The sequence below is a fragment of the Spea bombifrons genome, chromosome 7 (assembly GCF_027358695.1).
Source record: "Spea bombifrons isolate aSpeBom1 chromosome 7, aSpeBom1.2.pri, whole genome shotgun sequence".
In the NCBI taxonomy this organism is placed as follows: domain Eukaryota; kingdom Metazoa; phylum Chordata; class Amphibia; order Anura; family Pelobatidae; genus Spea; species Spea bombifrons.
In genome coordinates, this window is record NC_071093.1 from 10129370 (window position 1) to 10156640 (window position 27271).

The 27271-nt window shown below is 37.6% G+C and overlaps 1 protein-coding gene across 1 annotated transcript in view; it reads right to left on the bottom strand.

The window, feature by feature from the left end:
• Positions 1-23853, bottom strand: part of LOC128502403 (sodium channel protein type 2 subunit alpha-like) — a 72760-nt gene extending 48907 nt beyond the window's left edge. The window contains exon 1 of the mRNA XM_053472218.1: positions 23422-23853. The gene's annotated coding sequence lies outside the window, so the exon portion shown is untranslated. The remainder of the gene's footprint in view (positions 1-23421) is intronic.
• Between the last annotated feature and the right edge of the window lie 3418 nt (positions 23854-27271).

Sequence of the window (27271 nt, forward strand, 5' to 3'; positions counted from 1 at the left end):
AGCAGGGAGACTCGCCGCAGGACTGTTTAAGGGTAAGTACCGGGGGGGGTTCGGCGAAGTAAGTACCGGGGGGGGCCGCGTTTTAAACTTCGCCCCAGGCGGCGTTAAGTCTTCGGCCGGCCCTGAGTGTAATTATACATATTTCCCTGTCAACAAACGTGCAGTCAGAGCATCTCTTGGTGTTACTGATTCTGAAGGCACCCTACCATGTAATGACATTAAAAAGGATAGACAACTGAACAATGAGAACTGTGGATCATCTCTAAATATGATCAAACATGACTTGCTGCTAGATCAGCACAAGCAAGAATCTGCAAAGTCAACAATGTTTTTATTGTATTTTTGTTTACGAACAGAGCGGTTATGCCACACAAGCGTTCGTTACATGAATCGTTTTTGCCGTTTTGTCTTCACATTCATGTTTTTTCTAAATAAATAAATGAATGAAAAAAATGGGGGGGGGGTTTACATTTATTCCTGGGAGTTTCTTAGAGACATGTTAGATGGATCATGATCAGGAGGGGACTGGTAGCAATAAGCCTGCGGGGTACATCCAGCAATGTGGCGTGAGCATAAAACGTAGTGTGGGATCATACATATCCCGACACCAGCCGTACCTATATCATAAGGCGGCCGTCGGCCTTAAAGTGGCAGGGCCACCCAAGGTCCTGAGCACGGCTATCTACTTGTCAAATGGGGTTAGCAATGGATATTTTAACATTCTGTTTTGTCCTACATTTTCATAAAGGGAATAACGCACTAAATAGCTGCAGTTCTGAAATGGCACTCTGCATTGTGTTTAGCTTTTTAAGTTAACTGAATTATAAGAAAAATAAATTGTTTGTAATCACATTTTTCAAATAAAAAGATTTTGAATTACAAAACTCAAGGTTTAGTAATTTGAATAATAATTTCACTTGTATCTGTCTCTTGCATCTGACATATTTAAATACAATGCTTTCCACACGGCTCTTCTACTAGAAGCTTGGCTTTGTCTCCTAAGATAAAAATGCTTGTTCCTCTACAGATTTAAAAAATGGAGATAACGGAATGTCAGTTGCCTTGAAAAACCAATCTATCAGTCTAGATATACAATAAAATATATAAAGATGTCCTAGCATTATAAACTTGATAAAGACCTCATCGTGAGGTCGAAACGTTGTTGTCCTTCTCCTTCAGTAAATCTGCCTGATGGAACCCTTGAGTGCCTGGAGCCTTTTTCTATTTTGTCTTAGCATTAGACACATATTTGGCACATTTTCTAGATCTGGCAGTGTCAGACCCATCATTAGCCAAAACAAGGACTCAATTATAAGGAATAATGGGATCATCATAGTTGTAAATTATAGGTGGTCATAAAGCCACCAACAGACCTTATAGAAAAAGAAACCCTATAACACAACCTCACCACTGCTATACACTCAGGTGGACTCCCAGCAAGAAAGGGCCTATGGGAATGGCAACAGCTATGCTTCAACCAAAACTGTTGGACTAATAACGTTGTAATAAATGCATAATATAGAACTCTCAAATATAACACATCATGTCTTTCAAAGAAGATCCTTAAAATGGTGACATGTCATGTAATGACAATTTGACAGTGATGGTTTATTAGTTACGGAAGACTACGGTTTGCTATTACAAGGGAGTGCATTACAAACACAATGTTTAATGTTCCAACCAAGAAAGGTAGTAGGAGACTGAGAAGCTGGAGGTGGACAGATCAGTTATGATGCTTGAAAAACATGGTTCACTTAACAGCTCCTTTGCTGCCTGCTCTTTCTACTATTATAAAATAAAATGCTTTGGATACTGATGTCTCCATTCTTTGAGGGTTCTTAATAATTCAAAAAGGCCTACTATGTCCACATGCCTATAGCCCAACCTATATCACCAGATCTTGATGTTGTAGTGGTCTAAACAAAGCAGCAGACAAAAAATATAGCCAACTAGCACCTGATATTTAACTGGAATCATGTTACTGTCGTCAGCATTTTCTCAAACAATTAAGACAAAGGGGTATGATGTACATGTGTGTCCATAAACACTGAGAGTACACATGATTACTACGTATTACCACAGGTTTAGAATCTGATTCCAGCAGGCACCACCCTATATGATGAAAGCCCTCACAATCCAGCATATATTAAGTCTAGATTAGTGGTTTACAGAATCTGGTGGCTGCCATTGTGGCATGCTCTGGAGACTACTGGTTCAATGGCTTTAGCCATGTTCTGGAGGCAGCATAAGAGCTCTAGTTCTAGAAGCTCAGGATGTTTGGTGGATATGTATGTACCACAGTCTTCTACACCCTAAATGTCACAAAAATATGCACAGAAGGTTACAAAGTCAACTAACAAATAATGCTAAAGACACATCCCCTAGCAAGGCACTTAACCATACCCAAAACTGTCTCTAATTTTTCATTAGGACTCTATATAGCCCATTAAAGTCACTGCCCGACTGGTGACCACCCAACAGCTAGGTTATGTGATCACAGAACTTTAACACCGTGGAGAATTCATATGCTAAGAACAAATATTACATTATATAAATACTCAAACATATCCGTGGTATTATTCACATATGTTTCAGCTACTCTTATCTAGTGCCCTGGCACACTATGGTACTCTTCCCATAGCTTGGAACGATAACTTGCAACCAAGAAATTCAATGAAGACGGAGGATAATTTTAATGTTCTGTTCTAAACAAAGAGTCTTTGATGTCCTCCATTACCCATATGTTTTACATGTTTATCAATATGTATTGTTGTTAAACCAGATAAAGGTTTTTTCTTTTGTATATTGGAGGATAATTTATTTTGCAGTGGAAAAAAAAAAGAATAGAGAAAAAAGTCACCATACAAAAAAACAAGATTGTGCGAGAGATCAATTTTTTCCTTCCATGTTCTAGATTTCTTTGAAAGCTTTAAAGATAATCTTGTCAGTGGTGAATATTCCCTGATTGATCTGTTATGTAATGAAAACAGAAAGGCATATGAATTACTGTCTTTTGGGCAAATCTAGGAATCGTTTAGAATAAAATGTCACAAAGTTTATTTAAAACACAATGACATAATGCTATATCGCAGCATGAGTGATTTCTATTTGACTCGTTCTTTGCAGGTCGGGCTGTGTGTGACCAGCTGCACCCAGTCAATGGATGTAACACAATTTCTAAGGGATATAAACAATAAACCTTGTGATTTTCAAAATTAGGGTGATGTGGGTGAACAAAAAGTTGAACTCAGCAGCGAGAACCTCACACGTAGCTGGGCAAACTGCTTTATGGTCTTCAATTCCTAAGGGGCCTCAGCACACGCATGGAATTGGTTGGCACAAGGACACGCTGACAGTTAGCGCCGGGGGATGACTATGCGGGCCTGGCACTTTAAGGCCCGTCGCCAGCTGCATATTACGCGTTTATACTCATGCAGTATTTAGTCACGGGTATTTAGCTAGTAACTATGCAGCTCTATTGGCCACTGGCCTATCAAGCATTGGCCTGGTGTGCTAAATGGTGAGTCTGGGCCTGAAGTTGGCTGATATGACATAGTTCAAAATTGTCTTGTTTCACTACAAAAAGCTCTCATATCTACTCCCTTGTCCCTAACTCTGAAGTCATTACAAGGATCCAGAATCTTTCCACCATCAGGCTATAGCACAATATAATCACTCAGGTTTCATCCATTACCAAGGCTCTGCACGTCCACCTATGTATCAATAGTTACTGCCATAGGTGTCATCTCAGAAGGAGCATCTAACTCACATGCCAGGGTCAAAACAATGCTGAGCAAATTACTTATTTATAACAGTAACTCCAATTTTGAATCCAGAATGCAGATTTATTGTTGCCAGAGCATTCTGTGCTCATCAGGTTCCGTCATCCAGTAGGAGACATGGCCATGCTGTCATTGGACATTGTGACATAAGTAGGTTTAAAAAAGGAAAATATTCCTTAAAATATTGCAATCACAAAATAGATGTTGCTTGGATTAGCTATATAATTTGTGGTACAAATCGTCCAAAATTGTCAATTTTTTAAGGATTTAACAGAAAAAAGCTGTCCTATGATTCACTTTCTCAACTACTGTTTTACATGAAACACGTCATTTTAATGCACATATCATATTATATGACAATTTAAAATTTATTTTGAACATGAACCTGTCATCTAAGCAGATTTTGGATACGTCTACAATATATATATATATATAATTATTTTTGCGGACAGACTTTCTAGCACTTATGTGGCAAGAGGGAACCGAAAGGTATTCTTGTCTTATTCTAGAACAGCGTTCTAGAGCTCTCCATTAATAACCAGTTGTAGAATAGACATGCAGGTGACCTGACCAGAAACAGAAGACTTCAGTGGCATAGTAATAATGTTACATTTATTGTCGAACCATAAGGAAAACAACAACACAAGTGATGGGTAGTTTTCAGTACTGATTTCCATGATGGTTTTATCCTAGATGTGACTTTTTCTTTTAATGTCCCTTTGGTATAATGTGCATTCCTAGGAGTCATGGCTTCTCCTTGTTTTTATGTCTACCTGTGATATAATAAATAATCTACAGCAGATTATACTCACTGTAACAGAATGATTAAAAAATGTCCATCATGGCTGGTTATGGTCTTGGGTTGAACTAGGTATGGACAGATACACCGGTTCCCTGTGATTGAAAAGTGTTAATTTTTTTCTATTTTTTGTATTTAGAGAAATAATGGAGCAATATATCTTTAAATAGAGGTGCTAGACCTTTAAGGGTTAAAAGAGCCTATTGAAAGGCCAAACTTTCACCAACCAATTTGATAAAAGGTTAGACTAGAGGCTAACAGAAAATCACGGGGATTTAGTAGAAATATTAGCTTCCGTCTGAAAAAAAGAAACAGGATTGAAAACAATAATAATACGTTTTGTTTCACAAAAGAGCACTATATTTACTAATTAGAGTTCAATTTATGCAATAGCAAAAAGGATGCCTTTTCTACAGTCAAGGACTAAAGATTTAATTTTAGTGAAATGCAAAGAAAATGTAAAAAGGTTACGTAAAATAATGAATGACAGAATGCAGTACCGAAGAAGCTCTTGAATACCACACCTTTTTGAGTTGAAATAAAAGTCTTTTTAAAGAGGAAAATAACGTTTCTACTAAACGTGGTAATATCGTAATTTTAAGCAAATACCGTACAAAATGTGGCATTAAATATTAATAATTAATTAATATTAACAGTAATTAAACATAATTTTAACCAAATATTCAAACCAAAATGTAATGTACTGATAGGTTTAGGGTACACTTAGAAATGTCCTTGTTTTTGAAAGACAACCAAATTTTGACTATTAAAATACAGATATATATTGCTATAAAATTGGTTGGTTGCAGGATTGTAGAATATTTTATTAGAATAAAAAAAATACTACAATACAATTGTGTTCAGTACAATTTAGCTTCATTTAACTGGACCCATTTATTTTGCATAACACTGATTCATTTAAGATCAGACTGAAGAGATCCGGTTACAAAATTCACTAAAATTAGATTCATGATTCATTTAAGATCAGACTGAAGAGATCCGGTTACAAAATTCACTAAAACTATATTCACCTACTTTACCAATTCCTAATTAATTAAGAAAACAATGCCGGAAGAAACGCAATGTTATGATTTCTCAACCATCTAAATTAATTAAACACAAATGAAAGCAATTTTCTAGACAATTATATAAAATATCTCATTCAAGCAGTAGGTCATCGGGTTACTTTAAAAGGCCACTTTACACATCAATGGTCAGACCTCACCGCCAGAACGATATCGACATATTGGAGAGAGTTCAGCGAAGGCCTACTGGAAACCGGTGCGACGGTTTCCAGGATCAACGTTATCGGGAAAGACCAAGGGAGCTCAGTATGTGGAGCTTGAAGGAAAGAAGAGAGAGGGTAGATGTGATAGAGACGTTTAAATAATTAAATGGATTTAACAAAATACAGGAGGGATGTCAGAACAATATGTCATAATCTAAAACTAAGGAGTTAGACGTGAAGTAAGCGAGTTTTATTCTACGGAGAGAGTGGTGGATAAATGGAATAGGTTCCTATCAGAAGTGGTCCAAGCCTCTACAGCAGGAAAAAGTCAGACAAGATGGGCCAGATGGTTCTTATCTGCCTTCAAATTCAGAGTTTCTATGTTTCTACACTGCAGTGGACTTCAGGAGAAGACCTCAGAAGCCTATGGTCACCCAACATTAGAAGGCATACATGGCAAGGTAAACACATAATTAAACATATATCTGTGTCACAAATGATAGGCCTTTAAATGTTTTTAAAGTCCTAGGGCAGGGGAAAGTTAAGATGAGGATACACAAGAGCAAATTTACACAAACTAATTAACAAAAGCGAATAAAATGTCAATTTGCATGGCAAATAGTTTAAGTAGAATAGATGCTCAAAGGTCTATTGTCTGAATTTTTGTAAGAGCAGACTTCATTAAAGCGAAGGTCATTAAACATAATAACGCTGGTCATTTCACATTGCGACCTAAATCCCATAGATAAGAACCAGCCTTCTTTTTACTCCTATGTGCAAGAAAAATGGGGAGAGGGGGTGGTAACCCAAGACCAAGTGGTAGAATTAAAAATAAAGAATGGGTTTTTTTTGTTTTTTTATAATGTCTGTTCTTTTAACGGAAATGATTATATCCCTGGCCTTCCTAGCGTTACTTGGCCCCGACCCTTTAAAGCGGATTAGAACAAATAGTAGGGTTAAAATCTTGTTTTTTTCACCCAGTGAGTTAAAATATTATCATGACAATAAATATCTAATAAAAAACCCTAATGGAAAAAAAATACTAAAATGATTCATAAAATGAATTTAGTTTCATGGTTTATCTATTTCCTTAGGGAAATCTGCACAACGTATATGACATCTTCAGAGGGAATGCTTATCTGCTTCTAGTACCCCAAAAACTACATTATATATATATATATATATATATATATATATATATTATGTATAAAGAGTCCTACATCTATAAGATATATATATGAGTGTGTGTCCTGTATATTATATATATTATATATGATGTTATTTGTGCCCCACGTAATGCTGAAGCAAAATGAAATGTGTAAGCAATGTCACTCTGTTTTTTGTTTGTGGCTGGTACCAGGGGGCTATATTAACCCCTTGACTGCTAACGACGGCATGGTGCCGTCGCTAGCAGTCCCAGTCAGGTGCTAACGACGGCACCATGCCGTCGCTAGCACTCTCCTACCTTGATGGGGGTCTGTGGACCCCCATCACCACCTACCCCGGCGATCTGCCCCTCATTTTGAAGGGCATCACTGGGACCACCCGATCCGGCCGGTGACGTCGCGCGTAATGACGCGATGACGTCACCGCGCAACTTTATTGAAAACTGACAATTGTCAGTTTTCACGGTATGGGGGCATGCTGCTTAGATGCCTGTATCTCAGGCATCTGAGCAGCTACAGACCCCCAACATATACCGTTGGAAAGGTAATCGCCTCACCTTTCCAACGGTATAATGCTTGTAAAAAAAGAATAAAAAATATTATGTTAAAAAAATAAAAATGTACAAAAAAAGGAAAAAAAATGATTTGGGGGTCTCTAAAGGCAGATAAATAAAGATCAAAATTGCCTAGAGACCCCCAAATTAAATTATCTAAACATAAACTGGTTTAACTTAAAAAAAAAAAAAAAAGTTTAAGTATTCTAGCTAAATGATCACTGTGGTAGCCAATGTTACCACAGCGATCATACAGCTATAAAAAGTCACATTCCCTTTTTAAAAATGGCCGATACTAAATTTTAACCCCATGATCCCTTTGATCATGGGGTTAAATTTAGCCAATGGTAGAGGAAGGCAATTTTTGAAATCCAGATGAACTACAAAAATCAGCCGTATAGCCTGTAGTACATAAGTTAACCATGTCATCCCTGGAGCCCCTTGCATTTTTACTGCAAAACTTATTTTTGCTGTAAAAGTGATTTTTTTCTCCCTTTACGATCATCTCTTTGGGATTGTAAGGGGAAAGAATGGTGTGTGTGCTTCTGCGAGTGAATGTATGGAAAGTATGGTGTGTGCTTCTGCGAGTGAATGGAGATATGAAAAGCGTGTGAATGGTCAGTAATTAGGGTTGAAGCCTTGACGTGGCATTACTGCTCACGTAAGAAGTTAAATTATGGCACAAAAAGTACATATTTTCAAAAACTACACCCCTCGGCGCATCAAATGAGGGGCTGCGTGTGTTTCTAGGACAAACCTGGAGTGCGCAAGACACAAATGAACATGTAGCTCTGGTTAGAAAAAAACATATTTTCTAGCCAAAACGACATATTCCATCATTATCTGTGAACTTAACTTTTGTCCTAGAAATACATGTAACCCCTCATTTGAAGCTCCAAGGGGTGTAGTTTCTTGAAATGTGTACTTTATGTACCCTAATTTAACTTCCCAGATGTCTAGACCACCTTAACTTCAGATATGGCAGATTGGAGAATCTTGTTAAAAAATTGTCTTAAAACATTTAGGGGTGATGCCTGCATTTAGACAGCTCTAGACAGCTGGGAAGTTAAATTATGGTACATAAAGTATATATTTTCAGAAACTACACCCCTTGGCGCATCAAATGAGGGGCTGCATGTGTTTCTAGGACAAACCTGGAGTGCGGAAGACATAAATGAACTTGTCGCTGTTAATTTTATTTATTTTTTATTTTTATTTGTGTGATATTCACTTATTTGTTGTGCACGTCAGTTTTGTGATACAAATACAAATAAGACCTCATTTGCTGCAGCTGGGGGTGTAGTTTCTAAAAATATATAGTTTTGTTGGCATATTTTAACATCCCGGGCAGCTAGAACTGTTTAATTGACGCAGCCATGCATTAAATTTAAAGATGAATTTTGTGATAGTCTAATAAATTTTACTTTTAGCAATAAAATATTAGAAAAACACAGTCTACTGTTCTCAATGTCTGTTTATTTTAGACCAGTTACCTACTACAAATATTTAGCAACACAGGTTTTGATATTAGAGTTTAGAAAAATAACATTACAAACTAGTTTTTATTGAGTTGGAAGTGAAAAATTACACTTTTTTCCCATTTTTGGTTGTATTTTGCAAATCTAATGAGACATACACATATAAAAATGGTATATTTGGAATCTGCTGGGTGTGCTGAAAAAAACAATATATGGTTTGTATAGTTTATTCCCAAGAAATGTACTTCTAAACGCGTTTAAACGTGAGATGCACCAAAATGCCGAAAACTAGCTTAGCACCAGGGTGTGAAATGGCTTAGCAGCCAAGGGGTTAAAGAAAAATGTGTCATCGTGGAATGATGCACAGACACAATATCCAAGATTTTCTGCTAGTAATCAATATGACTAATCACGCTGCTTAATAACATAGGGTTAAAAAATGTATAGATTACAAGAGAACAACAGCAAAACACTTCATGTTTTAGAGTTCCTCCAAGCCCTTAAAGAAACAGCAGTTACTTTTTTCTTGGCTTTTGCTAAATTGCTTTTTTTTCCTCTGACATCATCAAGACTATGTCACTTCTTGTCTGTACTATATAACGGCATTTTTCAGAACGGATATGGAGGAGGTGGGTCGATGGCGTATTAGTGTCTTCTTTATTGGTAACGTTTCAAAACTGTTTGCTCTCCAGCAATAAAAGAACACCAAAAGTGTCCCGCGAATGAGGTTTTTGCGCGTTCCTTCTAGATGCTAAAACAGTTAAGGCAGCCAATTTACTGATTTGCAAACGGGCACTGTACGCTAGAATATGATTTATTTTCTTGACAAGACTACATGAAAAGAGAAGAATGAGGGCGAGTGCATTGTTAGGAGAAAAATCTAAGTAGGACATTGCTCCTGGGGAATTGTTAACTAGCTCACAGCTGGCGGACATGAAACATACTAACCTACTGGAGACACATTTTAAACACTGACTACAGAGAGACTGGCTATTACACAGATCCATAAATGTTGGGGTCATTACACATTGTGCTTAGTCTTTTGGCTAATATTTAATTCATAAGCTGCATTTAGGCAACATTAGTATTTCTGGGTCATACCTCAAGAAATATCTATCTATCTATCTATCTATCTATCTATCTATCTATCTATTTGCATGCATGAGATAGGCATAAAACTATATTGAATCAAAGATAAGACCAAGGAGTGATTAAGGTCTGAGTCTTTACATCAGGAGAAATGGACAGATGAGATGGGCCGCATGGTTCTGAAGTCAAAGTCTGTATCTATCTATCTATCCATCCATCCATCCATCATATTAAAGGACATAGCAATACAGGAGATGAAGAAAGCACTTCCCAAATTATGTCAATCATAAAACTTACTATCGCTTTCGTGTTTGTTTGTTAATTTTTACCACAGGATCACCAACCTGGTGGTTCTAGAACTTTACTTACAAAGATGGACTTAAAATCTTTGGAAAACAGTAATAAATAATTCTGGATTCCAAGATTTCCATAAACCAACCAGGCTTTATTTATGGCTTAGCCATACTAAGAATCAATGGAATTACAAGGGTGGTCTCAAAGGTGCTGTTCCATCTACTTGATTTTCAAACATTACTGCCAATGCAGTCCCCGTGATTCAGCGCCAGAGTAAGCAATACAGCCATGTTGGGATTAAATAGGACTCTTTTTGGCCATTTTAGCAGCACCCCAAAATGTGGATTTATATAGTATGCTTCCCTTTTTGTACTTCTAGTTGGCACAGATCTTTGTAGTGTTAATAGAACTAGTTACAAGGGGGATTTCTATTCTCTAGTAATGTGAAGGAGCACAGGATGAAATATTCTGCTAGGAAGGCTGTCTGTAATGTAAATATGACCCTGTTTGTGCTAAGGAGGTAAAACGGAGTATTCACTAATTCTCTAATGCTCAAATCCATGGCGAACTAACCTGATCTCAGCTTAAGTAGGAAATCAGAAAACACTTTGTAGCTGCAGTTTCCTACCAAACACATTTATTTATAGAGCACCTGCAGATTCTAGAGCGCTTTCACCATACCTGGGAACATTATAAATGAGCTGACCCCCAGACACTTGAAAAATATAAACTATATAAAGCCGTTGACAAGATTCTGTGTAGTGAGTCACCAAATGTTTTAATAAAATGGCTTTAATGTTGGGACTCATGGAAACTTTGACTTGACTTGTCATTATTCAAACACATGGTTAATTGAGTCACTTTCATTTAAACAGTAATATCAACCATTACATACAAGCAAATGTACCAACTGGGATTTTAGATATGATCACAGTAGGTAAAATAGTGGGCCCTATATTGTTTGACCCTAAGATTATGCCCCTTCATTCTGAGACCCTGAGATTGGGGTAAATACCCTGAGAACGGATATTACAATAAGGGGGAGAGTAAAAAAATAACAATAACCTTAAAATTGATAGTACGACCTTAAGACATTCTGGTTCAGAAGGGGAACAGGGTCCTGCTCTTGCATGCTTACAATCATTCAAAATATATTGTATTGGAATTAACTAACATACCATATGCAATATTTATCACACATTTTATTACTACCATTCTTTTCTAATTCAAAAAGGACCCAATTGGAACATTTTCTCAGCTTACCTTTGTAATACTCCTGGCTGTATTTTAACCTATTGGTTGCCCCATGAGACCTTCTGGTCAGGAGTTCCCCAACATTCGCTAACCCTGTGCTTCTCTCTGCTAGATCTGATTCCTATAGAAGTCTTTGTGTATTACATTTAGCCAAGGACCTTTGGCCCCACTCCTAAACCTGGCTTGTCTGACTTTGCCCCACTGTCTCTGGGCTGCTATAGATGTTGAGACCAGGTGAATCACGTGATCTGTGGAGTAACTAGTTGGAGGGTCAACCCCACTAGTGAAACTCTGGAGTCTATTATATTGTATCCATTCTATATTTTATTTAAAAAAGATGGAATACAATTGTATTTGAAGTTGACATCTTTTGAAGAAACCAAAGACATTAAGTGATTAGGATAGATTGATTTTGGAAGTCATCCAACCAAACTGAGTCAGTTTTACTAAGCACATGATTTCTAGGGTCTGCTTAAAAGGTATATTTTATTCTTTAGAAATGTCTAAATTGACAATCATCTGAACTGGAGCGTCATAAAGCACGAAATAGCACCGGCTTATAAAAGTGCTTACATTATGAAGCCAACCCACTGCCAATCATAATGTGGAGCAATTACAACATATATCAATATCTATATATTTATATATATATATATATATATATATATATATATATATATATATATATATATATATACATAGCCTTACAAATAAATTTGAAACCCCAGTTGAAGAAAAAACATATTCTTCAATTTGAGCTGAATCTGAAATAGGCTTTTATTTTACCCTAGAAGACAGTGGTTCCTACAGATCTCTATTCAATATTTTCAGTGGGAATTTGTCTTGGGACAAAATACTTGTTTTAAAAGTTATAAGACCTAAATCTGAATACGTTTAAGTTTGCACATTAAACAGAAATAGTACGTTCATATGTGATAGATGGTTTTGAGCGCTGTGTTCAGTTCTGGCTTTATCTCTGATTTGACGGTTTCCCTTTAAGATACATGATTAGCCCTAGATCTAATTAAAACAACAACGCGATATAGAATTCTCAAGTGTAATATGGCAGTTTGGTTATGCAAAAAGTCTTTGGGGAGCTCTTGTTGTCCACGTCGTTTAAAGAGTGAAGAATCATAAAAAAGAAGATCAGTAGGGGATCTTTGAATACCGTGCCTAAATAGACAGGATTATAGCACAAAATTAACACAGTCGTAACAGCATATCGAAGAATAATAATGCCATCCCGTGCATGTGATATGAGCTAAAACCGAAGCCTTGTGATCCCTAAACAGAGATGCAAATTATGTGCATCCCACTATGCACCGGGGTAGTCCCTTTTAAGTTTGTCGGTTCTCTCAGCAAATAATATGTTATTTACTAAGTAATGTCATTCTTTTATATACACTTTTATATAGAGATTGCCAAATGGAGATGGATCCACTTGTTTATACCACACGATAACCCTGCGTTACAAATCTGGTTATTTTACCAAACCCTAAAATTTCCTAAGGTTAAATATTCCATTACTTTTAAACCGAATATATCCAAAATGATTACCAATAGAGGAACAACATGTACAAGTAAATGTAGTTTTACTAAACTAACCTAGGTATGCTCAAAGCCAAGAAGGTGATAGCTTCCCTTGGAAACACGGAATTATAAAATGATATTTAAATGTATCTTCGGGACAGTCTACTATTTGTTTCAAAGTAGAGAAGGGAGCTTTATTTCAAAAGAGGAGAAATGTTAGGACAAGAGGTTATAATGTCAAACTAGAGTATCAGAGGCTTAGATGTAATGTAAGGAGTTTTAAGGAATTTTACCCAACCTGTGGGTGCAGAATTTTTTATTTATTTATTTAGCTACGCCATTACGCTTTCTTAGTCTACAGCAGACAAATGTAGTCAGTAACACCGTATCAAACCCTGGAGAGGAAGTCATTGTGAAGTGCTGTGATTTTTTTATTTGGATAAAAGCGGCATTTTTGAGCAACTGACTCGATGGAACAATTCATCACGACTTTCTCAGCAGAAGTACATCATCAAGATGCTCAACAATGTCTTAAAGTGAATAAAACATAGTATACACCTCAGTGAGGACTATGGGAGGTGAAAAAAAATCAAGTGAAACCAAATACTAAAAAAGTATTATAAACACACGATAAAAAAATCCTATCACTTTTATGTTGACGTGTCTACGTGATCGATCCTCCCTCACCGGTTTGCGTTGCCAGTTTGGCTCTTCTTGGTGTTTTACATTTTCTTGCTAAGTAATAATTATTGGACAAGCTCGGACCCCCTACAATTACTTTAATGAAATAATTACAAATGCTGCTGTCTTCATTAACCAATCAGAGTGCTCTATTCATTCCAGATGTTTGATCATGTTGCATAATTACACTACGAGGAAAGACAGCAAGTAATTAGTCTTTGTTAAATCTCACACTACCAAACATAACATATAAGACTGTATTCCAAAACATAATGCAGGCAGATCAAGAATACAAGTATTTCCGACCACATACTGCGCACTCTGACTCTGGAAGCATGAAAAACCAGAGTTTTTACATTTTTTTAGCATACTGCCAGATACTTGTAAGAACGTACTTAACCTACCTGTTAAACTCATTGAGCTTTTGACATTTTCGCCATTCATCTAAACCTCCTAATTCCATGTTTTCTATTTTCTAAAAATATCAAAAGTGCACTCAACAAGGAAAGGGGAGGTCAGTTCATACTGGTGTCTAGACTTGTGTTAATAGACCGAAAATGATTTGGACAAAACTTTTTATTTTTGTTTTGGTCCATTCCTCTCCAGACATCGTATTTCAGAGGGCTTTTTTCCATTTGGAAATTACATTTGTTGTCACTCACCCTCACTCACCCTCTTAATTGCTCCCTACCTCCTTCGACAACCACTTCCGTATCCCTGTCTTCTTTTCTGCATCGGCTTCTTCTCTTGCCTCTACTTGTTCTTCTGTCTTCTACGTTTGTTTCCAAATGGAAAAAGCTCCTCCCGAATTTTGTCCGAACTGAAAGGACAGGAAAACTAACTGATGTCCGACTGGACCAAAAAGGAAACTAAAAATTTGGTCCAAATCGTGTGAGTGAGCGTGAGAGTATAAGAAATAAGGAAAAATCAGCGCTCTCTACTTCGTCTGTGTTTGCTTCTTTGGGGGTCCCTCCTCGTTTTCGGACATTCGTACTAATTAACAAAAATTGACAAATTTTGTTAAAATTCTAATTTGTACAAATCCGAATGCACAAGTCTAATGATGTCCAGCTGCAGACAGAAAGTGTAAACGTGCCACTACATTTTATTTAAATACTCTGCTACCCTAGATGGTTTTTTTTTCTTCTACCTTTCCTAAATCTTTCCTAAATCCTTAAATGATATGCTACTATTGTATACATGTTAAATAAACATATTCCTGTTTTAAAATAATTACAGTTTTCCTGTTCATACCTAGGAACTTCTCAGGGTACTTGGAACTCTCCCTCGTTTGGGGAGAGGCTGGCTGTCCATAGGGCCAGGGGTAGCCTCAAATAATCAAGGTGGGAGGGCATCACAAAAGCTATGATGTATAACTCATTCACCTCTATGAATTTATACATTCCACAGACTGCAGGGCTGTTCAGCAACATGTGAAATGTATACATGTACTGTTTCTCCTGGAAACAGGAAAAATGATTTATAGATGGGCTTCATTTTATTTTACATTTTTTTTTAAAATAGCCATGATTTTTTTTTTATTAAAAAATAATAATAATCAGCCACCTGGTAAATAACACAGGTTTGTTTAATTAATAGTAATTAAAACAAATCAGATTTTTTTTTTATTCATGACAAGTCTCTTTTTCTGTGTCAGTGTTTTAACTTGGGAACTGCCATAAGAGAATTAGCAGTCTCTGCACACGCATGACGCTGTGGTGAGTGATCAGACACAAATAAGCCCAGAACACCAGTAGTTTCCTTGGCAACACTTATATGTCAGGGAAGAAAAAAAATCTAAGTAGCCTATTTCCCCCCCCCCAAAAAAAATTTACTTCTTCATTCGGTAAAGCCCCAGGTTATATTTATTTAACTATATGACCTCTTACTGTGGTTAACTGCGTTAACCCTTTGAGCTCAGTCGGGCACACATCAGAAAGAACCCACCTTTTCGGATGGTTTTCTGATTTCTTTGTAGCATTTTTTTTTGGTACCAGATGGTTCTTTTAATTGGGGTTCTTTTTAATAAAAATATTTTTAAAAAACTCCACCAGGGCAGGGTTTCAATGGGGAAATCTTCTCATTCTGTTACAGAATCCAGCCCACCAATAACACTCACTGTCTTAGAGATCTTAAAGGAATCTATTGTACAGGCAGCCCTTTAAATAAAGTATATTAAGGTACTTTGTAATTACTTTAATATGCGTTATTTAAACCTGAAGGAGAATTTTTTTAAAAAAAACTGCTTACCTTAGGGAGAATCTGTGGCTCCAGCACAAAGCCTTCTCCATTGTCTGGCATTTCATGCCACTGATTGGCTGCATGGGCACAGGGGATCTTATTAGATCCTCACAACACTCGGCAAGCCAGCGCTGCAGCTTGGGGGGCAAGGGACAAATGCATATGGAGGTAGTCTACATGATCCCCCAGGCATTTACAAGGGGGACACCATGTAAACCTAAAGGGACCACTCAGCTATCATAGGTATTAAAGTGCATATGATGGCTGGAGTGTCCCTTTAATATAGCGAAAGTGAAAATAATAAATAAAAGGCAAGATACTGCACAGCCTGTATAATAAGGCATTAACATAAATAGATATTAATGGACACGGGAAGTTAGTTAACATTTGTGACATTAAAAAGCCTTTGGTGACTCTTTAGAACGTTAAAAAAAATCGTATTAAAACATACAGAAATAGAACACGTAATAAGAGCAGTGGACTGGACTAACAACTCACTGCGTATTGTCTTAATATAACAGCTATTTGGACAGAAATTCATAAAATATTGACAAATTCTAATTACATTTAATAAATTAAATGACAACAATGAATCTGTATTGATCATTAGAGAGTGTTTTGGAAATGCAATGGAGTACTTTCGCTCTACTCGTTCCCGCCTAAAGAATAAAACGATCACTAAAACACATAAGGAAAGTGTACTGCATTGTTCTGCATTCTCTTCTATGAACCTATTTATTTTTTTAATCTGAATTGCCTAATTATTTTAGTAAAGACATATCATACCTGCCGATTTGCAAGATGACTATATAGGACTAAGGGTTTTCAAACTTGATGGTTGAACTTTATAGACTACATGACTGTTTCACCCTAATTAATATGAAACTATGCCTTTTTCTGTGTTGTTGGTATACAAACTGCAAACACAGACAATGTATTCATGTAAACTGCAAAAATAGGACTTTGGGTGGAGGATCTCTGCTAAGACCAGTGGTGTAACTATAGGAGTCGCAGGAGTCTCTAGGGGGCCCGGTGTGACACTTGTTCATGTCTCCTCGTACCCGTTCCAAAAAGTTCTAAACTATTTTGAGCCAGCATGGGGAGACAGAAACGTATCGGGGCCAGGTTACGTCACGTGACCCCGCGGTGAAACCAAGACTTACAATACAGTGTGTGAAAGCTAAGGAAATATGAGAGGTGCGCGGTAAGCAGGTGTGGGTATGTATGTTTGTCTGTATGTCAGCATGAATGTCTACGTATAAATGCATGTGAGCATGGATGTCTATGTATAAATGCATGTGTAACAGTGTGTGAGCATGGATGTCTGTGTATAAATGCATGTGTAACTGTGTGTGTGAGCATGGATGTCTATGTATAAATGCATGTGTAACTGTGTGTGAGCATGGATGTCTATGTATAAATGCATGTGTAACTGTGTGTGTGAGCATGGATGTGTAAGTGTGAGCATGGAGGTGTGTTATATATATATATATATATATATATATATACACATACAATCACTATTTATAAACACACGCATATACATACACACATACAAACATTACAAAAAATTATCTAGCAGCGTGTACAAAATATTGTCCATTATCTCTACCAGACTGGTTTGAAAAAAGCACAACAATGTCACTGCAGCTGTATGTAAATTAACATATATTTACCTAATATTCTTGTATTGCTTTAGCTTTCCATGATAATTTCCATCTAGTACAGAGGGGTTTTGTAAAGGTGTTAGTAAGCATGCCTTGGGCATTACAGTGTATACCATAAAATGGTGCATCTATATTGACTTATGCTGTGTTTATACACCTACTGCAGCGTTGGCTATTAGGGATAATACTCCAAAGACATATTAGAATAGTAAATGTGATGTTTATGTATCTGCCATCCAAGGAGTTAATTTTACATTAACAGCCAATGTAAAATGTGCTCTTTCTGATATTTATGGTGTTAAATTACAATGACGCAAATACTACCGCTCATCCCTTTTTATTAAGCATATTAATCTTCATCAGCATGTCATGAGTAACGCGTTTGATTGTACAGCGCATACGTACTAAAAGCTAAATAGATATCACATTTTCCATGGTTGGAATAAATAGGTTTAGCTGGAATTTATGGCTAAATACGCAGAAAAAGCAGATTCCTGTCGGATTCCTGGCACTCTTACTCCTCTATTAATTATTATAACCTCATCAATAGCGGAGTATATGATGTAGAGGTAACATCTGTGCAGGGGATATCCCTTCTTCACTGAAAAGACCAGAAAGGTAATCAATACTCTATCCAGTATTCAACTGATTAAAGGAACAGTCTAATGTCCCTTACACCCCTACTACAGTAGACTGCATATTAAAGTACCCTACGAGCAGCCCTAACCCTCTGCGCGTACTTTAATATACATTTCTTACAAAAAAGAAAAAAACACTTACCTGACACAGAATTTCCTTCTTTCTTCTGCCACGATCTGAAATGTCTTGCCACTGATTGGCTGCTTATGCTGTCAGTGGCAGTAAAGTACTTCAAATTAAACGTGTCTAGGTGGGCTTCATTGAACAAGGTATCTAGAAGTACCTTTCCCACACAAGACCCCCAGTGTACCCATTATCAAATACGCTTTATAGTTGTTTACGTTTTCTTTTCTAGGATTTCAGAATGTTTTCAAAATCACAATAATCTATATATTTACAGCAAAAATGTGTTCAAAATGCCTTATTTACAATAATGTCTCTAAGGAGTTTACATTCAAATATTAAGATTACCATATTCACACTGCTAGGCACATACCTAAAACAAGAGCATGAACTGTATAATATACCTGGGAACTTCCCAATGTAGACGTCAATAGCTCTTCGACGGGAGTGGCTTTCTGGAGGGGCGTGGCTACCTGTGTGTAGGAGTGGTGCTATCCATGTGTAGGGGTGGGGCTAACAGCAGGCAGTCTTTAGTGGGTGGGGCTAGGGGAATGACAGACCACTCCCTTAACAGGAAAAAGAGAAAACTGACCCAGAGACCCCAAAAAAGCATGGCTTCACCCAGAGACTCCTAGTCATGCCATGTATGTGTATAATGAATGAGTAATATGTAAATATATAATATATATAATATAGTAAATTGCTAGTTTGGAGTATATAAAGAGATGGCAGTGTGATAACGGGAATGGCGGGTGTGTAATAAGTCTGTATAATGTAAGGTATGAAAGCTGCAGCAACTTGGTATGGCTTGGAGCAGCAGACCAAATGCGATGATAACCGAATGGCATAGTTTGGAGGTGTGTAAACTACCATTCAAAAGTTTGGGGTCACTTAGCTGTTTCTATTATTGCAAAGGGGTTTCTAACAATCAATTATCCTTTTAAATGTATACTTGGATTAGCAAACACAACGTGCCATTGGAACACAGGAGTGATGGGAGTGATAGAGGGCCTCTGTACACCTATGAAGATATCCCATTAAAAATCAGCAGTTTCCATCTACAATAATCATTTACAACATTAACACCGTCTGCGCTGGTTTTCTCATCCATTTCATTTTATTTTAATGGACACAATCTGTTTCCTTAAAAAAAAAAAAAAAAAAAAACAAGGACATTTCTAAGTGACCCCAAACTTTTAAATGGGAGTGTATATGTCGGATGTTTGGGATTAGACATATCGTTCATATCTTAAAGTGATTTAAAACATAGATGGATATGTTTAAAAATCATTATCCACCGTTTTAACCCACAGTAAGACTTAATTGCTGCAGAGGTATTAGAAGTAGTCACATCACCATAGCAACCAATGAAATAGTCTTATCATCAGGAATCTACTTTTGGTTGCTACGGTGAGTAGGACACTTTTAAAACTTTGCACCATTATTACTCTTTAATCATAACCAAAGAGTCTGTATATCACCTGCCAAGATTAACCATATCAACTGCTTATACTTTGTTTTTCAGATGTTTTTTTTTTTTTAATACTCCATATTCACTTATTATACTGCTGCCCAGATCTATCTGATAAAAGAAGGGGGAAAAAAATCACATATGGTGCAGAATTATTTCACCAAGATGACAGATCCAGTTTAACTCTTCCTCACAGACCTAATATGAAGGGTATGAATGCAGAAATGACCCATTTGCCTAAGAGATGGTTTTAGGGCTCGCCTTTTCTGTACAGACACACAATTAAAGTCACATTAACTCTGATGACTTGTAAACAGCGCTGGAGCCCTGGGGTAAGATTGCGGGAGGGGGGGTAATCTGCAAACCACAAGCCTAGGTTATAATTCATTCAAATCCATACAATATATGTTAAAGAACCCACAAACAAATGAGAAATTAATGAAACATTGTTACAAAATGATCAGCTGGAGTGTATTTAGTTAAAAAAAAAAAACAACAAAAACGCATGCGTTAATTTGTCCTATTACTACCCAGGAATTTGAACATTCTCAGACAATAAAGATTAAAGAGTCCCTGCTTTAGCACAGGTGTGGCACCAAGATGAGGAACACATTGGCTCACCAGTAGTGATCATGTCTAAATACCCCTCCACCAACACACATTAAGGGATTAAATAAATTATGAGCCCATTTGTCTATTTTCAGTGGTATATGGACCAACAAAGGGTGTGTCCTCCGGCACCTGATGTGTTAATAATCTTCTTCAGAAAATAAGGCCAGATCCCACATAAGGCGATGAATAAAGTTATTGATATGTGGGCACTACAAAGTTTAAGCATGTTACCATTTTAAAATTGTTTCAATTCATTGTTTGTTGCCCAAATAAAATATAATGACTGAGACATCTTGGATTTTTTTGGCATTTCAATGCAATATGTGCCCCGGGGGCACATAAGATGCAACTCGGGCCCTGTTGAAGGCAATAGCGCATGCTTTAAAATGTGTAGCAAATGCAAATGAATGCTAGGCTGGGATTTCTATTCTGGATGCTACAAACCGATCATGCATTTCATGTGTTATTTTTAGAATGTAACGTCTAAGTAACGTCATCATGTAGCTGTGGGTCATGACTTAAGACGGTTTTAAACCGTCCATTAATACCAATTGGGCACACCACAAAATTATTATTATTATTTATTGTTTTATATAGCGCCATCATATTCCGCAGCGCTCTACAATGCATAAACAGGACAGGGGAGGCACAGGGGAGGAGGGCCCTAAACATTTTCCTGTCTTCACTGTTATTTTTAGATACATATAAAATAATATTATAAAAAAGCTTAACATATATATTATAGGGACCCGAGTGGCATCTTATATTTAGGGACCTTGAATGTTTCTCACAATATGTTACTTACCTCCAATATCACCCCCTCTCAACCTCCTAACAGATTGCAAGAGCAGGACCCTCTTCTCCATCTCTAGCACTATATCTTATCTGTGTTCTTGTTATATATTGTTCATTTTAATGTTGTTACTCTTGTATTTTTCTATCATAATAATAGCATTATGGAATCTGAATATCACAGAACAATAGTGATACTTGCAGTGAGTCCTTTAAACACAGATCTTGGCCTAGTATGTTTTCTAGAAAGCACCAGGCGTTAACATTTCCAGTTTTGACCTGCAGTAGACTACCCTACTACCTCTGGATCTTCCGCTGGTCTGGACTAGACTTCCATTAAAGAAGAAGCTTCTTGGTCGTGGGGAGCTGTCCAAAGCAGCTAGAATGCCAGGAATATCTAACCTTGGTCGGGAGCAAGGACACAGAATGTCCGCATCTGCTGAGGACTACAGCTTCTATGATGGCTGATGTTTGACCTCCATGGAGCTTACCCCGAAAAGGGCCTGGGCGAGCATCATGGTGGGTAGCGGGCCAAGAAATCAAACTGTTTTGCCACAGGTCACCTATTCCATGGATGTGATGTAGAACAGACTATACAGCCATTGGAACTGATTATACTTCTATTATGATTATTAAAAAAAAACAATTTAATAAATAAATACACAATGTCATTGGACTGAACTTTTTGGGGATGTTATTTACATCACCCTTCAAGACCGGTTGGGTTGCTGGGTGCATATTATTTTGGCTACACATTTTCCTTACTCCACTCTACCTCCGGAATGTATTTTTCACCTCATTTATTTCCGTTTCAGATGTTTAACCCCTGTTTTCCAGTTACACAGAGATAGAAATGAATGGGTTAAAAAATCATCTGACACCATTTTGTATCTGAGGCCTACATCTCGTACGTTGAAAAAGGTGCTGTACAGATTCAGCATCAGGGATCCTTGCAATAAGACGCTCAGGCTTCGCTATAAATCAGCAATGAGCCAGACAATGGATCCAATCCTAGTGATCGGGGCATGAGCGTCGAATCCTATGTTTATCCTGGGGGGTAAAGGGTAGCTCTGTGGTCTATTGTTATTCTGGTTGGATCTCTTCTGGGTGATATAGTGCATAGGATTTATCTTGTGTATTATGAAAATACAACAAATACCCTTTAAAGAATAACAATAAAAGTATCGACTGGTGAATGTAAACACTTCCATTTCCGATACATATAGTGTTGAAAGACAAATATTTAATCAAAACATTCAAAGGTCTGACCTTCAAAATCTGATTCATACCAGTTTAACGTAGCCGTGAGACGCTTGGGAACAAAAAAGAAAAATCAATCACTTTGCATCTTTTTTTTTTCTCTAGGCTGGTCGTTTCTAGAAATGATCTGTCACCCATTCTGAAAGCAAAAAAGCACAGCACATTGCGTAAAGGCGGTGGGGGTGGGGAGGAGTGACCAAGCCATGCAATCAATGCAAATCCAATGGCAAATATGAGCCCCTATCTCTGATGGATAGGCCTGCCTGGCCAAGTAATACATTTCTGGTTCCTGCATCGCCAAATGCGTTAACTCATTACGGCGAGATAATCACTACATCTCTATACATGCAATGGCTGGACCATCCTTACCTTATCATCAAACCCAGCCCCATTACAGCCATGAATAGCATATACACACAGATATATATATATATCTGTGTGTGTGTGTATACATGTATAGAATCATTACATTTTTTTAAGTACATATGTACAGATATGCATTTATATGCATGTGAATATGAAGGCTATTCAAACACAAAGATATATATATATATACATACATATATTGTGTATCTATATATATATATATATATATATATATATAGATATATATCTTCGACATTGAGAATTTAACCCTTTAGCAGTCAAATCAGGTACTGTGATACAATGTAGACAATTGGCTTGGGCATATGGAATAAACAGATATCTGAGATTTTCTGCCGTTATCAGATCGCCATAGGGATCCATCCTTTCACACTTACCCGAGCAGACAAACAGGATTCTCCTCCTAGCTCTGGTCGTGCAATAACCTCCCACAGGATCTAGGAATAACCTCTTCTATTTTCGGTCCATCAGAACGTGGATGTTATTTTAATCCACGGCCGGGTGATGCTTTTGTCTTCTTCTTCTTCTCCCCTTTTCCCCTCTTGCTATGTGCCGGAGAGCATCCTTTCTCTTCCTGATTTCCAGTGAAATCCCTTTTTTTCCGTGTCCCCCGTGTGCCAGGCGTGTCCCTTCTGGATGGTGAGAGCTCAGTGTATAGAGGATGGGGAGAGGAGGAGAGAGGAGGGGAGAGAATGCTGCGCACGGAGCAGGTGCGCTGCACACAGCATCAATGCTCCAGCCAGACACCAACCCACCCACAGAGTAGCAGCTAGTTTCCATCCAGCACAAGGACCTCTGATGAGATCAGGGGTCATGTGACTAGAGTGGTCACATGATACAAAAAAAAAAGCTGCGGACACCACAGAACAGGAAATTGAAAAGAATGGAAACAGCAAGAATTTTACATTTCTTTTACATTTACTTAATGAAAATAACCCACTTTCCAGCTTATTATGATAATGCAACGTAAGTACAGTATATATGCATCTCCTATAATATATAGCACATAATGCCTTCACTGTGTCTGTCTCTCCTAATGTCCCTGTGTCTATCTCGCTCTATTTCTCTGTCCCTTGCTCTGGTTGTCTCCATCAATCCCTAATTCTTTTCATCTCTCTCTCTCTCTTTCTGTCACATCCTTGGCTCTAGCTGCCACACTCTCTCTCCACCCCTGACCTTAGCTATCTGTCTCTGTTCATCCCTGGGCATCTCTGTCTCTCTGTCTGCGCATCCCTCTTTCTGTCCGTCGCTCCCTCCTTACCATTGTGTCTCTCTCTCTCTCTAGCTCCATCCCTTGCTCTGACTGTCTCACTCTCCATGCCTGGCTCTCTCTGTCTCATTTTCTACCCATCCCTGGCTCTGGGTGTCCCTCTCATCTTCTCTGGCTTTTTTTTCTCTGTTTCCATTCTCTTAATTCTGTCTATCTTTCCATCCATGGCTGTCTATATCTATCCCTGGCTATGGCGCCATCCCTGACACCGGTTATATCTACTTATCTGTTTGTCTCTCTTCCTTTTGTCTGCTTCTCCCTTCCATCTACCCATTCCTGTCTCTCTCTCTCTGGCTATTCTTCCCTCTATCTCTGCTCTCTCCCTAATTTTGTTTACTCTATAGGTCAATTAATCTCCTGACTGCTCTGACCATCATCAACAATATGGAGAAGACACTCTTTCTTTTTGAAGAACGACCTAGAGAATTGTGGTTAACAAAGTGGGTAAGAGTTAAGTTCCCATTGAATGAAAGAGGTTGTAGGCAATTGCATAATACATATATACAAGACCTTAATAAACTGAATATATTAGGAACCCTTTAAAATATTGCAGCGCTATGACTCCCCCCCCCCAAAGAAAACCCCAAAAAGGGAAGTATCCATGAGTTATGGACGTATATCACAATACAACATTTGTGAATGTTATCTGTGAATTTTCAGATTTGGCCACCAATATCTTGAATAGGCAGTAACGGGGCCAGGTCATTAAACAGCTGTTCTCCTTTAGATTGATCTTGCATACCCTCCTTTAAGGGCTTACTGATGAAAGAGAGAATGGCTAGAAATAGGGCTGGGGCTGCTTAAGTGTAGATGAAGGGCTAGCCCCAGACAGTATTTAGTGTGAGGGAACTAGATGACGATATTCTGCTCAAAAAAGAAGAAACTAACCTGGAGATCCAGGGAAGCCGGACTTCACCTGGAGACTTTGGGTCAAAAGAGAAATGCTAATAAAAGCCTACTTGATTAACAAGTCTTGAGAGCTTACCCTTGAATATGCAACAGTATGTGTTAGTGGCTTTGTGGAGGAGCCACTCCTGGAAAGGCTGTTGTAAAGTAATAAAGAAAATTAGTAAATCAGTGAAGAAGAAGAAAAATGTACAGGAAGAAAAATTATTTTATTATTGGTGTAATGTAGGGTCAAAATTAAATTCATACAGCATGAAAAACATAAATATATGGACTGAACGGGTCTTCATCTGCCTTCAAATTCCATGTTTCTTTGCACCTTTTGAGACCTTGGCTCTACTGCCTGTGTTCATCTCGTTGTGTGACCAGACGCCACATGATTATGCTATTCCCTATTGATGTGCCATATGCTGAAACCATTCATTACTTCCATAGAAATGAAATGCTTCTGATCAATAACTTCTTTTGTATTTCTAGAATAACCTCACCAGATTTTAAAGCTATTATTCCACCCAAATAAAGTGGAATTTTGAACATATTGTACGTCTCTGACCCACTTCTACCCTTTCTGCATATATGGTAATGTTTTAGCTGCGTGCATCCGTGAACTATGCCTGTAGGACTGTTACTCTTATTTCAGGGGTTAACCAACTGGCCGGTTATCTGTTACAATGTGAGTATGGATTGTTTGGGTCTGAGAAGGAGGAGATACGGTGGTTTTAGAGGTGTGTTGTATCACAATATCATAATAGAGGTCTAGTATTAATACATACTTGTTTAAACCATGGAAAATCACCTTGGAAAAAGTATCCTTAACACCGTAACACAACATTATAACCCAAGGAAATTGTACGAAATGTACACCACCTGGTCTATACTCATTTCATTTTCATTAATTGGTTGATCAACATTATAAGTGAATTTCTTTGTGTCACCTGCACAGATTCCTAGTTTAAAAAATTAGTGGCACACAATAAACAAGAAAAATGTATACCAAGTACACCTTAATACTATGAACAAAGTCAATTTAGCTAACAATAGGTTGAATATTATTATTAGTGAACAGCTTTAAGTCTAGAGGCTGAACAAAACCGGTACAAAAAGGTACAAAACTGAGACGCTGAAATGTTTTTTTTCACTATTCCAAAATGGTGGCCATTGTTATTTTTGTGTCAAGGGTTCTCAGATCATAGAGAAGAAAACATAGAGAAGAATGACGTACCCTGCTACAAAAAACACAAACAAACCAGTTTTAATATTCTCTACACAATAACAGTATTTGGAACGGCCTTTTTGTTCATAGATGTCAACATTCCTTGATTCTTTAGTAATTTCTAAACAGTTCCTATTCAGTATATGGTTAAGCTACCATCCTGTACACTTGAATGTCATATTTTATTAGTTTTTTTTGTCTGTATGGAAGCTGAATAAAGATACCACTCGCACTGAAGCCTGTCTTAGTTTTGAGATGGTATTAGACGTGTCAGCCAGCTACCAGAGATGAGGATTAGACTCAGGTCCACCTCTGATCATGCATGGTCCCTTCACAACGAATTACTAGAGTGATCCTTAAAGTCTTGCTGCCATTACGAATACTCTCTTATAATTTTTTTTTAATGTATACGCTTTGAAGAAAATTTCTACTAGCGATAATGCAGTGGTTACCATGTCAACAATGGACACCACACTGCTGGGGTGTATGTGCATGGCTGTCAAATCATTACACGTGATTCCTGATTGTATCAGGTCTGAGCTGAATGCATTTTGGTTCACATGCTCTGGACATCACATGTCGGTGCACGTGCTCCCATTAAATCATTATGCAACCAGCAACCACGTCTGGGTGTGAACACTTACACGAGGCTAATGCAGATGAGCTCCATGCGGCTTTACAGGTCCCAGAGCTGCATCACAGGGAACATTGTGGGCATTAACCTTTATAGAGAGAAGGTTGTGTCCTTTTCACGGATAGATGACAAAGAAAACATAAACCTCAGAAGGGGGGATGTATATATTACATTTTTATATCCCCAAAGTATGATTTGTGGTTG